The following is a 15912-nucleotide window of genomic DNA, read 5'->3' as shown; positions in this document are numbered from 1 at the left end:
CGGTAATCCTGAAGTGATAAACGACTGAGCTCACACTCAGCAGAAAAATTTCACTAATTTATTTCACCGAAACAATGTACGTAAGTCACACGCTCGTAACGTGAGCATATTTAATTATAAAGTAAAAAAATTCGTAAAATAATTATTGAATCGTCTGAAAACGCCAATAAAATATATACTATAGCATTCAGTTTAAAAGCGACGATGCTCGAAACAGACGACCAGAGTAATATCATTTAAAAGTGCCAATAATTAGGACATGGCAAAGATGGAGGTAGCTTAAAGGTGCCAACAACATCATAATCTATGTAAAAGTACCAATAAAGAAGGCAAAACACTTTAAGGGTGCAGATGAGCAAATCGTTAAGCAACTGATAAAGCTGGAATAACAAGTTTTAGTAAAAATACACAGTTTTTTTACAGTAACTAAAGGCAGAAAACGAACAGAAGAAGAATGTCAAGATCTAATCGCGAAAAACTTCGTTCGGAAGCTGGTATGAACATATTTATATATGGCATAGGTCCGAACATGCCCAATAAAGAAAATTACATAAAACAGAATAAAACACCATGTTACCACACATACTGTAACTCTTTAAAACAGTTAAACATAATTTAAGAGAAGGCACCAGTTTTGCTCCTTCCTCAATGTTTATCAGCGTAAATGAATCTATCATATCTATATTCCAGTACTCGGTTAAGTACGCGACCACCTCAGCCAAGTTACACACGTTGAAACTGAGTGCCAAGTCCGGCGTAGTTTATGGCAAGATACCGCCCAGCAGGTACAACATGTACGGGTAGATTTAAATCAGGAACACACACAATTTACCGCCGGCACTCCCTTTAAAGTCTCTATATATCAAAGAAAATGATCTGATTGATCACAGCCCAAACCACTAGGGTAGAAAATTGAAATTTAGATAGATTGTTGAACCCGTAAAAGGGTGAAATAGGGAATGTAACGCCTTTTGAAAGTATTGCTATTAAGATGATTTTGAAGCTAACACTATGAAAACTGGTATTTGGTTTCTCGGAAAGAAATAAAAAAGCAACTGTTCCAGCTTTTTGGAAATTCAACAGATAACGGGATGAAATAGTGGGTGAAAGGTTTTTAAATAAATTTTAAAGCTACATTTATGAAAATTAGTGTTTGACTCCTCGGTCATAAATAAAATACTTGTTTCACTGTTTTTGATACTGTTTTTGGAAATTCAACCCCTAACGGGGTGAAACAGGAGATGAAAACATTCATGAAAATATTTCATTGTGAAATCATTTTCTAAAGGTAAACCTACAAAAATTTGTATTTGGCTTGCCTGTTAGAAATAAGAAAACACCTGTTCAAGGGATTTTGGAAATTCAGCGCCTAAGGGGCTAAAGCAGCGTTTGAGTGATTCACTAATTCATCATCACCTAGTAAAAACTGCTAAAGTCACAAACTTGAAATCTGGAGAGGGTGTTGATCTCGAACTGGATGCATCGTGTAGGAGGGATTTGGCGAAATTCCACCCCTCAGGGGGTTAAATAGGGGCTAATACGAGCGAAGCAGCGAGTACACTTCAATCATTCGCCTTGTACCACAGTGGTTGATACCTACTTCCTGAACAACCAGTATAGGAACAGGAATGTAAATTACAGGGCAGCTGAGCTCCCACGAGCATTGTCAAGACTGATTCATGCGACTTGCTAGTCAATTGCTTTTGGCACAATACAGGTGTAGTGCAGCAAATGGGAACTTCATTAAATTCCGTTGTATGATGACAATGACTGCCGCAACGGTCTCGCAGCATGTATATGTCGGTGAAGTGCCATCGTGGCCAAATTAAAACCTGTATTAATCGCATGGAAGTGCTCCAAACCAGCAGTGGAAATGTAACAAAGGAAAGGACGATTTTATATGTGGCTCCCCATCACATAGGCATCTCCAAACAAGAAAACCTGCTGCTTTTCCAACTTGGCTAGGGTCAGCGGCTATCGCGACATAACCAGTTTTCGGCTTCATCTTTTATTTAGGTTAGTTTCACTATTAAAACCGTTCAAAATAACTGATTTTTTGGATTCCTATTATTTCGTGTAATAAACGCAGAAATCTAATATAAATCGAAACATTATGACTCGCTGAGTTTCATGATACACTGCATAAAAATTCTAAATTATAAAATGGCTCTGAGCACTATGGGAATTAACTTCTGAGGTCATCAGTCCCCTAGAACTTAGAACTACTTAAACCTAACTAACCTAAGGACATCACACACATCCATACCCGAGGCAGGATTTGAACCTGCGACCGTAGCGGTCGCGCGGTTCCAGACTGAAACGCCCAGAACCGATAGGGCACACCAGCCGGCTACTAAATTATATAGGCAAATAAAAGAAACTTAGCACGTCCACCCTTCGCTTCTTTTCTGGAAAAGTGATTAATGGTTGAATGCTACAAATAATCACCAGTATTCTCCTGTTGATACTAATTTTTTGAAACTCTGCTCAAAAATCACATTGTAATAGCTGATCATAGTACTATTTGTGCATTAGGAATAGTCAGTGCTATAGGGTGGAAACTAAGGTTTAAAAACTCTTGTTAACTTGTCCGTTTTCAAGGGTTACAAGCAGATAAGGGCAATTACACAGAAGCGCAAAGAAACTGGTATAGGCATGCGTATTCAAATACAGAGATATGTAAACAGCCAGAATAAGGCGCTGCGGTCGGCAACGCCAAGACAACAAGTATCTGGCGCTGTTGTTAGATCGGTTGGTGCTGCTATAATGTCAGGTTACCAAGGTTTAAGTGAGTTTGAACATGGTGTTACAGTCGGTGCAGGAGCGATGGGACACAGCATCTCCGAGGTAGCGATGACGTGATGACCATTTCACGAGTGTACCGTGAATATCAGGAATCCGGTACATCAAATCTCCGAGATCGCTGCGGCCGGAAAAAGATCAAGCAAGAACGGGACCAACGACGATTGAAGAGAATAGTCCAGCGTGACAGAAGTGCAATCCTTCCGCAAATTCCTGCAGATTTCACTGCTGGCCCATCAACACGTGCGAGCGTGCGAACCATTCAACGAAACATAATCGATATGGGTTTTCAGAGTCGAAGGCCGTTCAACACCGTCAACATCGACATTGGACTGTTGATGACTGGAAATGGACATGTCCCGTTTCAAATTGTATTGAGCGGATGGACATGTACGGGTATGGAGACCTCATGAGTCCATGGATCCTGCATGTCAGCAGGACACTGTTCACGCTGATGGAGGCTCTGTAATGGTGTGGGACGTCTGCAGTTCGTGTGATTTGCGACCCCTAGTTTGGCTAGATACGACTCTGACAGGTGACACGTACGTTAGCATCCTGCCTGATCACCTGCATCCGCACACGTCCATTGTGCATTCCGCCGAACTTGGGCAATTCCAGCGCGACAATGCGATTCCCCACACGTCCAGAATTGTTACAGAGTGGCTCCAGGAACACTCTTCTGAGTTTAAACACTTTCGTTAGCCACCATTCTCCCCACACATGAACGTTATTGAGCATATCTGCGATGCCTTGCAACGAGCTGTTCAGAAGAGATCTCCACCCAAGTGTCAGTTCCATCCAGCACTGCTTCAGACATTAGTCGAGACCATGCCGCGTCGTGTTGCGGCACTTCAGCATGCTCGCGGGGGCCCTACACAATGTTAGGCAGGTATATCAGTATCTTTGGGTATTCAGGGTATATAGACACCGGCACCGGATCAGCTGATTTCAATCTGATTGCATACTATAAATGAATTGTTGTTATGTTTTTCATTTACTACTGTATCATAATTTCCTTCCGCTTTTATTATACGAGGGCAGATCAATAAGTAATGCAACACATTTTTTTTCTCGGCCAATTTTGGTTGAAAAAACCGGAAATGTCTTGTGGAATATATTCAAACATTCCCGCTTCGTCTCGTGTAGTTTCATTGACTTCCGACAGGTGGAAGCGCTGTACGGAGCTGTTAAAATGGCGTCTGTAACGGATGTGCTTTGCAAACAATGGGCAGTGATCGAGTTTCTTTTGGCGGAAAACCAGGGCATCTCAGATATTCATAGGCGCTTGCAGAATGTCTACGGTGGTCTGGCAGTGGACAAAAGCACGGTGAGTCGTTGGGCAAAGCGTTTGTCATCATCGCCGCAAGGTCAAGCAAGACTGTCTGATCTCCCGCGTGCGGGCCGGCCGTGCACAGCTGTGACTCCTGCAATGGCGGAGCGTGCGAACACACTCGTTCGAGATGATCGACGGATCACCATCAAACAACTCAGTGCTCAACTTGACATCTCTGTTGGTAGTGCTGTCACAATTGTTCACCAGTTGGGATATTCAAAGGTTTGTTCCCGCTGGGTCCCTCGTTGTCTAACCGAACACCATAAAGAGCAAAGGAGAACCATCTGTGCGGAATTGCTTGCTCGTCATGTGGCTGAGGGTGACAATTTCTTGTCAAAGATTGTTACAGGCGATGAAACATGGGTTCATCACCTCGAACCTGAAACAAAACGGCAATCAATGGAGTGGCGCCACACCCACTCCCCTACCAAGAAAAAGTTTAAAGCCATACCCTCAGCCGGTAAAGTCATGGTTACAGTCTTCTGGGACGCTGAAGGGGTTATTCTGTTCAATGTCCTTCCCCATGGTCAAACGATCAACTCAGAAGTGTATTGTGCTACTCTTCAGAAATTGAAGAAACGACTTCAGCGTGTTCGTAGGCACAAAAATCAGAACGAACTTCTCCTTCTTCATGACAACGCAAGACCTCACACAAGTCTTCGCACCCGAGAGGAGCTCACAAAACTTCAGTGGACTGTTCTTCCTCATGCACCCTACAGCCCCGATCTCGCACCGTCGGATTTCCATATGTTTGGCCCAATGAAGGACGCAATCCGTGGGACGCACTACGCGGATGATGAAGAAGTTATTGATGCAGTACGATGTTGGCTCCGACATCGACCAGTGGAATGGTACCGTGCAGGCATACAGGCCCTCATTTCAAGGTGGCGTAAGGCCGTAGCATTGAATGGAGATTACGTTGAAAAATAGTGTTGTGTAGCTAAAAGATTGGGGAATAACCTGGTGTATTTCAATGCTGAATAAAACAACCCCTGTTTCAGAAAAAAAATGTGTTGCATTACTTATTGAACTGCCCTCGTATCATAGAAATTGCAGACGTATCTTTCATTTTTAAAGCAAATGAAGACTTGTACTTCATCTGTATGTCGCTTCGTAAAAATGTTTTTAGACTAGGACTGGTGCTACTGTGGAATACAGCGATATTCGGCGACGACAGCGAGAGCTACCGTATAGACTAGATGGGGGAAGTCTTGCACTTTGCACGTACACGCGTGCTGTAAGTCACGACACACGGCAACAGTGACATTATTACTTCAGCAAGACTGTGCCAATTCTAATGCCAATTGGTTAATGTTCGTTTCTGTCAGCGTACCACCTACTGCACTCCCCTGACTTAAGCCGTCGTGAGTTCAACTCGATGTCTAAACTGAAGGAAACACTTCGCGTCATTCGCTTCAGAACTGCTAGAAATTCGTCGGGCAATAGCTCGAGCCGCTCGAACTGTCAACACAACTGGCACTGCTAAGGGTATCCTACGACTTCCACATCGCTGGCAACTGTTTATACACAATGCTGGTGACTACTTTGAAGGTCAGTAAGACTTTGAAACACGTATCTATTTCGTACGAGCTGTAAAATAGTTGCCACTATTAAAGTTCCAACCCTCGTAAATAAGGAAAAATACCGGTTATTCAGAACTATAATACCGGTGTCCGTTTTAACCGGTCACTTTTTCCCATCGCTAGTTGACACTCGTCACTCTGTGGTGTGAATCTTAACGTACTCTGCTGCCTGCATACTCCCTGCCCAGTGTACTGCTCAATCCCCTCTGTCCGTACTGTGCTTGCGCATCGTCTTAATACCGGCGGATGCTTAAGTCGCGTTCTCTCTCGAAGTGCCCAAGAGGCAACCGAAATCAAAGGACCGTCACTAGCTTATCAAAACATTGTTACGAAAGTATCACATAATCTTGCAAACGGAGCAGGTGACTGGATTACGCCGGCCGCGGTGGCCGAGCGGTTCCAGGCGCTTCAGTCCGGAACCGCGCGACTGCTACGGTCGCAGGTTCGAATCCTGCCTCGGGCGTGGATGTGAATGATGTCCTTAGATTAGTTAGGTTTAAGTAGTTCTAAGTCTAGGGGACTGATGACCTCAGATGCTAAGTCCCATAGTGCTTAGAGACTTTTTTTTTTTTTGGCTGGATTACAGGCAAAACACAAGGCATGCGCACAGCGCAGACTAATTACACCATACTGCCTTTCAGAGCTGTAACCTATACAAAATGGTGCCTGGCATTGCTGAGAAGCATCACTGAACAGTTTACTTTTTTCTCAAACAAAATATGTTGTTTCCCGTGACATGATCTATTAACTCTGGACGTTTGTTATAAATTCAGGCTGATTAAGGTCCCCTACCGGTTCGTTTTATGCAACCCACATGACACATCAATGTTGTTGGCCAGTTAGCTCTAGAGATGTGAAGCACATTGTCAAAATGTCACTGAATAACTGATAAAGTATACGAAGATATCTTAGACCTATTGTACAATTTTATTTATGAAACTGCTTTACCACATTATCGTGGCACATCATATATTAATCTTTTAATTGGCTTATATACCCTAAAGCTGTTACTGCCTTACTAACTATTTTGATAAATCCTGGTAATTTTGTTGTTTCTGGTGGTGAAACACGCATTATAAGTCAACGTTCCTGAATTGTTTACGAAAGATTAAGTACTATAAACGGAATAAACTCACAGAGAGATCTAAATCCCATACGACTACACCGCTATTTACACAAAGAAAAAGTGGAGACACGTGGATAAGTGTGGCAGAATTAAAGAAGATTGCCGGCCGGAGTGGCCGTGTGGTTCTAGGCGCTACAGTCTGGAGCCGCGTAACAGCTACGGTCGCAGGTTCGAATCCTGCCTCGGGCATGGATGCGTGTGATGTCCTTAGGTTAGTTAGGTTTGAGTAGTTCTAAGTTCTAGGGGACTGATGACCTCAGAAGTTAAGTCCCATAGTGCTCAGAGCCATTTGAACCATTTTTGATTAAAGGAGATTAAGTACCGTAAACAGAATATACAGACATCAAAATGGTTCAAATGGCTCTGAGCACTACGCGACTTAACTTCTGAGGTCATCAGTCGCCTAGAACATAGAACTAATTAAACCTAACTAACCTAAGGACATCACACACATCCATGCCCGAGGCAGGATTCGAACCTGCGACGGTAGCGGTCGCTCGGTTCCAGTCTGTAGCGCCCAGAACCGCACGGCCACTTCGGTCGGCTATACAGACATCCAAAACCTGTATGACTACACCGCTAATTACGCAAAGAAAGATTGGAGACACCTGGGTAAGTATGGCAGAAGTAAGGTATATCTTGGTCCAAAAGTCATGGTAAATCCCCACTTGTGTTTTTTGCCATATGATTTCGTTTTCTAACAGTCGCACAAAGCTCTGAAAGGGAACTTATACCGATTACGTGGCTGTCACTTGTCTGGATATCATTCCTGAATTAGACGTAGTGGAGGCTGCATGAAACGCATCGGTAAGGGCGCCTGGATTACCCTGTGTAATTACAAGGTGTGATGTATGCTTCACATCGTTATCTTGGAGTAATTTCAATGTAGGTCTGTTCCCCATTTCTTCTACACTCTTGTACAAGTTCTGCTTCAGGATTCTGAGGTAGCCCTCTTCGTTTAACTTTCTGTCACTGAAAGTTATCTCTCCCTTAGCAGGTAACCTTATACAGCCGTACACCAAAGCAATTTGCCCGCCGTGTTTTAACAGCAGGTTGTAAAATTTAAGCTTACACTTCCACATCTTCGATTTTGCTCTCATATGTAAATGTAACATAATTCCACCACTCTCAAGCTTCGTTAACATGGCCTCTTGAGAACTGGAGCCTTTTGCCATAGTTCACTTTGTTTAAATATAGCTTTTTCCTTGCTACTCTTCTTTTGTACCCATACTCTTATAACTCACTAGACATTTGATTTACTTGCGTATCATTGTCTTACAACAGTTAATCGAGGATTACAGCTAACTTTCTTATGATTTATCACCTTTAGTTTTCATTTAGTCTCCTTGGCTGCTCATTTTGAGGGACAAATTATAAGCGATCGTCGTACCAAAACGTCTCGTATCGCTTACCTTAGTTATGGGCACACTCATCAGATTAGCAATATCTCTGCAACTGTGACCCTTGACAGGAGCGTCGTTTTATTGTCTTCATGTCCCACTGCGACATTGTAGACTAAACAGTAGGGTGCTAAAATAATAATGGGTGAGCTGGAAGGCAGAAACAAATCCTATTTTAACAGACACAACTAGCATTTATACAGATTAACTCAAGACATGCTGATTCATGATAAAATATTAGAGAATGGTAATTGACAACACTTCCAAATTAAATGCTTTCAAAAAATATTTATTAACCTTTGCCGTGTCTCAGTTACGCTTCGTTATTCAACAGCCGTATTTCCCTCGCCGTATTTCTATGACCGAATGTTAAATCCAGCGTTGGTACCGGTTGACCTGATGAATAGACTCTGACTACAGTAAAACCCATATGTTTTATTTTCGATACTTAGCCATGTTGCTTACTATCGCCCTCTTGACTCTTAACCTGTTATTCTACCTATATTTACGTATAATTTGAGGTAAATGTTACATGAATATCCATCAGTAAATCCGAAATTTTTAACTCAAATATGGCAAAACTTACGTAACTGACTGCCGGATGAACTGTAGATGCAGAGATTTGTCCTTCCTACACGACGTACAAGACGACCACTTCACAAACAACCGACATTCATATAAATGCATAGGCGTCCGCGACCAGATTCGGCAGGCACAAAAGTTTTCTGAATATCGTACAGCGCCAAAATTTAAAAACAGCTATAATGGAGAGACCATCGTTTCGGTCACGCTTGCAGTGATCTTCTTCTGGATCTACTGGTAACCCAAAAGAAGACACTATAACCGTGGTTGAAACGTTGGTTTCTCCATTATACCTTTTTTCACATTATGACACGGTACCCTCTAGAAATCTTTTATGTCAACCGATATTCAGATCCTGTTTGTGAATGAGAATTCTACTGCATAATCATTGACGCTAATGACGTTGTAAGGTGGCTATAATTTCGCACCTTACAAGCACCCATCCACATACTTTGCCGTGACCTACAAACACAATTAGGTGTCATGTGATAGATTGTTCATCGTGTATATGAATATACGAGGCCTGTTCAGAAAGTAAGCTCCGATTGATTGCCAAATTGAAACCACAGTGAACATCAGAAATGTTTTACTTGTAACAATTAGCTACACCTTTCAGCTACTTCTCTACGTAGTCGCCGTTCTGACTTAGACTTTTGTCATAGCGTTGTACCAACTTTTCAATAGCCTCATCATAGAAGGCAGCCGCCAGTGCTTTCCGCCAATTCTCCACGCTGGCCTACACCTCGTTGTCTGTGTCAAAATGTTGTCTTCAAAGACAGCGGTTCATGTGACCAGAGATGAAACTCAGGGGGAGACAATTGCGGACTGTATTGTGGGTAATCTCACATTTCCATTTGAGCAGCATCTTCATTGCCCCTGCAGAATGCGGCTGAGAATTGTCTTGAAGAAGAAACAGCACGACAGTTATGTAATGTTAGCTGCATAGCTTCAGGCGAAATTTCTCACCAGGCCCTCGTACTTGGCGGCAGACACTATTTTCTAGACATCTTTACGCACTCACTGCGAGCTCAGAAATGAGAAGAGCGACGTGATGCTAACTGGGGTTATACTAGAGACACTACCCAACACATCTGTGCAAAGCTTTATCGGATTTTCATAGTAGTTTCCATTTCGCGACCGATCGGAGCTTACTTTCTGAACGCCCCTCGTATAAAGGAGACTGACATTGTCACGTACGCCTTGTAAATAATTGCTAACGCTTGTTGCATGAAAGGTGACGGTGTGTCTTTATTGTCGTACTAGTAGAAATTGGAATGACAGTTGAAATGAAACAGCAGGCGGAACTCATGTCTTAGGTGGAAGGCCCACACAGGTGTGCTGGTCCTGCTTAAACACAGGAAGTAGCAAGACGGACGTTGGGACACCTGAGTGCTGGGGCACAATAGAGTCGCGACCGGCCAGTGTTGTAGCCGAATGGGAAGGATTATACTTTGGAAACTATGAAAATTCGGACGCAGCTGAGAGGAACGAAGAAGCATTGCCTCGGAAACTACCCAGGCTGGGTTATTTCTAAGGACTTTTACTCAGAAGAGTACCATTCTACGAGTATAGGTTTTTCCTCGCAAACTTTCCGCGCTGGGCGACAAAAGAGTAAAATATGGTCGGTCGGCGTTCGGAAGAATCTGTAGAGAGGGAGAATATTCCGAGGTTTCGGGAATATGATTCGTTTTCTGAATTACGAGGGTGCGGAGCTGAGCCTTGCTGGGAGGCCAGCAGTGGGGAGACGAGGTCTTCCGTTGTGGGCGCCCGTGTGTGACGATCGCTCGTTATCAGCTTTGTTGGTATGGACGGAATTGCTGTCTTTGCTCTCAGGAGAGTTTATAGTTAGAACAGTTAGGCACTGTACTGTTGCGAACCTATACGATTCTGGACTTCACCTCAGGGTTGGAAGTCGTCTTTAGTACACGGCGTTCAGTAATTGATAGCACTTCCTCTGCCTACATTTACGTCGAGACGTTATCTAAACTCTGTCCTTGGGCTGGGAGTTCGCGTTTCTCGTCTGTAGAACACAGAGAGGGGAAGACAGTATTAGAGTATATTAGACAGAGGGCCGCCTTCTGCCGTCCTAGTGTTGAAAGAGTTTATCTGTGACTGGAGGTCTTCCATCGTCGCAGACGAGTACGAGAACCATCACTTCGGCGCACCGGACGCAGTACATACGGTGATATCGCAAACGGCTTCGGCTTATTAGGGCTATAAAAGCTAAACAGCTGTGATCCCGTTAGTTTATTTCCACTGATGTTCCACACCACCGTAGGTCGTCTTTGAAAGTAATGCCTTCTAGTGTTTGGTACGTAGATGATGTCAGTCATTTCGCGTTATTGATATTAGATCACGCAGTCATAATAAGGGGCAGAGGTGGGCAATTGATTAGTAATTTTACTTAGGAACTGTAAAATTTGTAATCTAGTTTTTTTAAAAATCTACAATAAATATATAAGCAGGAACAGCGTTTATCATTTAGTACTATCAGTTGCCTTTATCATTCATTTATGTTTAGGTCGTAATTTATATGTTAAAGTGCATTAAGAGATGCTATGATCTGCTTCAGGGGGTACTCAGACAGGGCCAAATCTTCATTTAGCATTTATTTTCTTCCGTTGCGCACATACGTTTTATACCCGCCTGGAGTAGCATCTTGGAAAGTTATTTGTACAGTTTCTTTCTGCAGTCTTCCTTCTCAGAAATGAATCAGCCGTCTGAGACACCCTTCTCGTTTATTTTCTGACTCACCTTTTCTTTTATGTAAGCATTTCGTGTAGGCAACGGCACTGCCTCACCGCAACATTAGTATGCATTGTTTCCACGTAACGACATGCTGTGCACAGCGTCGGCAGACGATGTGATTCACAGGGACAAATCCCATTGGTAGCAGACGCTGTTTCGACAATGTTGCATAACGAGCGGGTAGCGCCCTCACTCGTGAGCGTGTTGGAAACCGAACTAACATCGGGTGTGTCCCAGGAACGCGTAACAGTACCTCTAATGTCTTCATTACACGTAAATAGATTAGCAGAGAGGAACAACAGCAATGTCGTATTTTTGGTTGAAAATGCCGTCGTCCACAGGAAAGTGTCGACACTGGACGATCATAAGAATTTCCACATGGCATAATAAATGACATCTCTCTTTAAACGTGGATCACTGCAATGTAATTCCCATAACAGACAGAATGAACTCGCTAGTATCCAGTTACAAGATTAATGACAAATTTTTGCAGCCCGTCACATGACTTGTATAGGGTGTGTCTGCTAAGAGTTGTTAGGCGTGTTTTGCCTGGTGTTTCAGCAGATATTTGCAGCTTCGTTTTTGCATCATGTAGCTGGGCTCAACCCAATGAAATACACTATTGGACGTTAAAATTGCTACACCACGAAGATGACGTGCTAGAGACGCGAAATTTAACTGACAGGAAGAAGATGCTGTGATATTCAAATGATTAGTTTTTCAGAGCATTCACACAAGGTTGGCGCCGGTGGCGACACCTACAACGTGCTCACATGAGGAAAGTTTCCAATCGATTTCTCATACACAAATAGCAGTTGACCGGCGTTGCCTGGTGAAACGTTGTTGTGATGCCTCGTGTAAGGAGGAGAAATGCGTACCATCACGTTTCCTACTTTGATAAAGGTCGGATTGTAGCGTATCGCGATTGCGGTTTATTATATCGCGACATTGCTGCTCGCGTTGGTCGAGATCCAATGACTGTTAGCAGAATATTGAATCGGAGGGTAATACGGAACGCCGTGCTGGATCCCAGCGGCCTCGAATCACTAGCAGTCGAAATGACAGGCAACTTATCCGCATGGATGTAACGGATCGTGCAGCCACGTCTCGATCCCTGAGTCAACAGATTGGGACGTTTGCAAGACAACAACCATCTGCACGAACAGTTCGACGACGTTTGCAGCAGCATGGACTGTCAGCTCGGAGACCGTGGCTGCGGTTACCCTTGACGCTGCATCACAGACAGGAGCGCCTGCGGTGGTGTACTCAACGACGAACCTTGGTACACGAATGGTAAAACGTCATTTTATCGGATGAATCCATGTTCTATTTACAGCATCATGATGGTCGCATGCGTGTTTGGCGACATCGGTGAACGCACGTTGGAAGCGTGTATTCGTCATCGCCATACTGGCTTATCACCCGACGTGATGGTATGGGGTGCCATTGGTTACACGTCTCGACCACCTATTGTTCGCATTGACGGCACTTTGAACAGTGGACGTTACATTTCATATGTGTTACGACCCGTGGCTCTACTCTTAATTCGATCCCTGCGAAACCCTACATTTCAGCAGGATAATGCACGACCGCATGTTGCAGGTCCTGTAGGGGCCTTTCTGAATACAGGAAATGTTCGACTGCTGCCCTGGCCAGCACATTATCCAGATCTCTCACCAACTGAAAACGTCTGGTCACTAGTGGCCGAGCAACTGGCTCGTTACAACACGCCAATCACTACTCTTGATGATCCGTGGTATCGTGTTGAAGCTGCATGGGCAGCTGTACCTGTACACGCCATCCAAGCTCAGTTTGACTCAATGCCCAGGCGTATGAAGGCCGTTATTACGGCCAGAGGTGGTTGTTCTGGGTACTGATTTCTCAGGATCTATGCACCCAAATTGCGTGAAAAGGAATCACATGTGAGTTCTAGTATAATATATTTGTCCAATGAATACCCGTTCATCATCTGCATTTCTTGTTGGTGTAGCAATTTTAATGGCCAGTAGTGTATACTGTGCAGATAAGTTTGGGAATCTTAAGAATACTCAATACAATTTAACAGCTCCCCGGTTAGCTGCACAAACCATAAATAACAAACTGCCATCCTGGAGCCTTCATCCAAACAGGTTTAACGTCAGCAAGTTTTAGTTTTGAAAGCAACTTTATTCGTAATCCTATGTGGTTCCTTAACCGAGACTGCTGCTACTTCGTAGATGCAATGAGGAGCAGTTCGACCAGCAGGGAGCCTCTGAGGCCCAGACCACTGGTGCACACTTCTGTAGTGGTGGTCGACTACAGGGTTGCCCATCTGAATCCTGGTGGTAGCAGAAATTTTCATCAACTGTATTTGGCCAGTAGGGGTAGAAAGTTTCAGAGCACAATTAGTGATTAGTACGCTAATCTACCGGGTTAATTCTTAAATGTGTCTGACGTTTCTCTTGGTGTGAAACACGTGACACTGCTGAGGGTGACTCACGCCTCGAATGGGGATATTAGGCATGGTGGACCTCTGGTAGTCTGTGATAGTAGTAGTTCAGAAGAATGGGAACGAAAGTACAGTAACAGTGAACTCTGACACAGACATGTCTGTCCCCACATCTGTTATTGTGGCATGAAGGTCATCTGCCTAAATCCCAGAGTAGAGTGGAAAACAGACTGCTGGCAGTAGTTCATGCTCTCTCTCATCATCATCATCAACATTGGCATCACCATAATCGTCATCACCATCACCATCATCATTAACAGAAGAGTATCAACAAACACTATGAAACCTCCTGGCAGATTAAAACTGTGTGCCGGATCGAGATTCCAACCCCGGGCCTTTGCCTTTCGCGGGCAAGTGCTCTACCATCTGAGCTACCCAGCATGCGGCGTGAGTCGTGCTTGGGTAGCTCAGATGGTAGAGCACTTGCCTGCGAAAGGCAAAGGTCCCGGATTCGAGTCTCGGTCCACCACACAGTTTTGATCTGCCAGGAAGTTTCATATCGGCGCACACTCCGCTACAGAGTGAAAATCTCGTTCTGGGAACAAACACTATAGTCACGCACACAAAATACCGAACCTTCACACTACGCAAAGGAAAGATGTCGTTGGGCAAGGAAGCAAAGCCTTTGCAAGTAGGTACCTGAGCAGTCCTTCGAGAATCTGTCAGCCAACAATACCATAAACTTCAGCGGAAAGGAGAGAAGGTGAATAATTACAGTTCCTGACCGAGGCAGTGGTGTAGGATAAGTCTCAAATTACTCCTCAGTGTTTCTTAAAGAAACGTGGTGATTATCCGTGCACCAGGGGTGGTAATGTTAACCTAGGTAGTGGTGATGAGAATTTATGTTTTATGTGTATATCAGCTGTAATATCGCATCATCACCATCATCATCATCATCATGCTGTTCACTCATCAGTGGAACATAGGGCAGCTACACTAACAGGCCTCGCCCTCGCCCAAGTTTTGCTACTAGTCATCAGTTCTTTTCTTCTACATCCATTTGTGCTGGCGTCAGCTATCTTCAACACTTGGTCGACAAAAAGGTATAGTGCAAAGACCGATAATAGGCGCTTGATCAAGCATGCATATCATGAGAGAGGCCAGAGACACACAGACAAGCAACACGCCTCCAACGCCCTCTCGACAGCATATATTTAAGCGGCCGCTGCTGAACGGAGGGCCTCAACTACTGACTCTCTAACTCACACTCCAGTTGGGTGTCTGTCAGTTCACATCGCAGGATATGACAGCACATAGCGGCCAGATTAGAGTAACAGCAAGATAACCATTATTGTCTGAAAGAGGACTCTTATTGATGAGCTTGTACCATGAACATGGACTCTATTCAAATTGTGTAGCAGATTCTTTTGAGTAAAGAACAGTGTTAATCGTGGTGTGCATTTATGTTGTAGTAAGAGGATATCATCCACCCGTAACAACATTCTCTCCCTTGCTTCCTTAGTACAAGACTCTACAGTGGCGACGAGGACACTACACCATTGTTATTTATCGTCTTCCACACTTTTCCAGCTGACAGTAAGTTTTCAGAGTGACCATTTGGGATTCTGAGAGTGTGTGCAAAGCCTCACCAATTGTGGTCTTTCCATATGCTGCTGACTTGTTAGTTGCGAAAGTATTTTCAGAACACTTTTTTTCATATGGTGTTCGGCTATCTGACACCAACGTTTGCATAGATACATTTAATGAGAATAGGTTGCTCTTTCCGCTATAGGTGCTTGGTTGCCGTAGAGAACTGCAGATCGATCACTAAGTTCCTGCTCATCATCCTCGAAGAAAGAATCGTTGGGGCTTACCATTCAATCAACGATGATACCATCTGAGACGAAACC

Source organism: Schistocerca nitens, chromosome 1 (genome assembly GCF_023898315.1).
Source record: "Schistocerca nitens isolate TAMUIC-IGC-003100 chromosome 1, iqSchNite1.1, whole genome shotgun sequence".
Lineage (NCBI taxonomy): Eukaryota > Metazoa > Arthropoda > Insecta > Orthoptera > Acrididae > Schistocerca > Schistocerca nitens.
Note: the sequence above shows the minus strand (reverse complement) of the source record.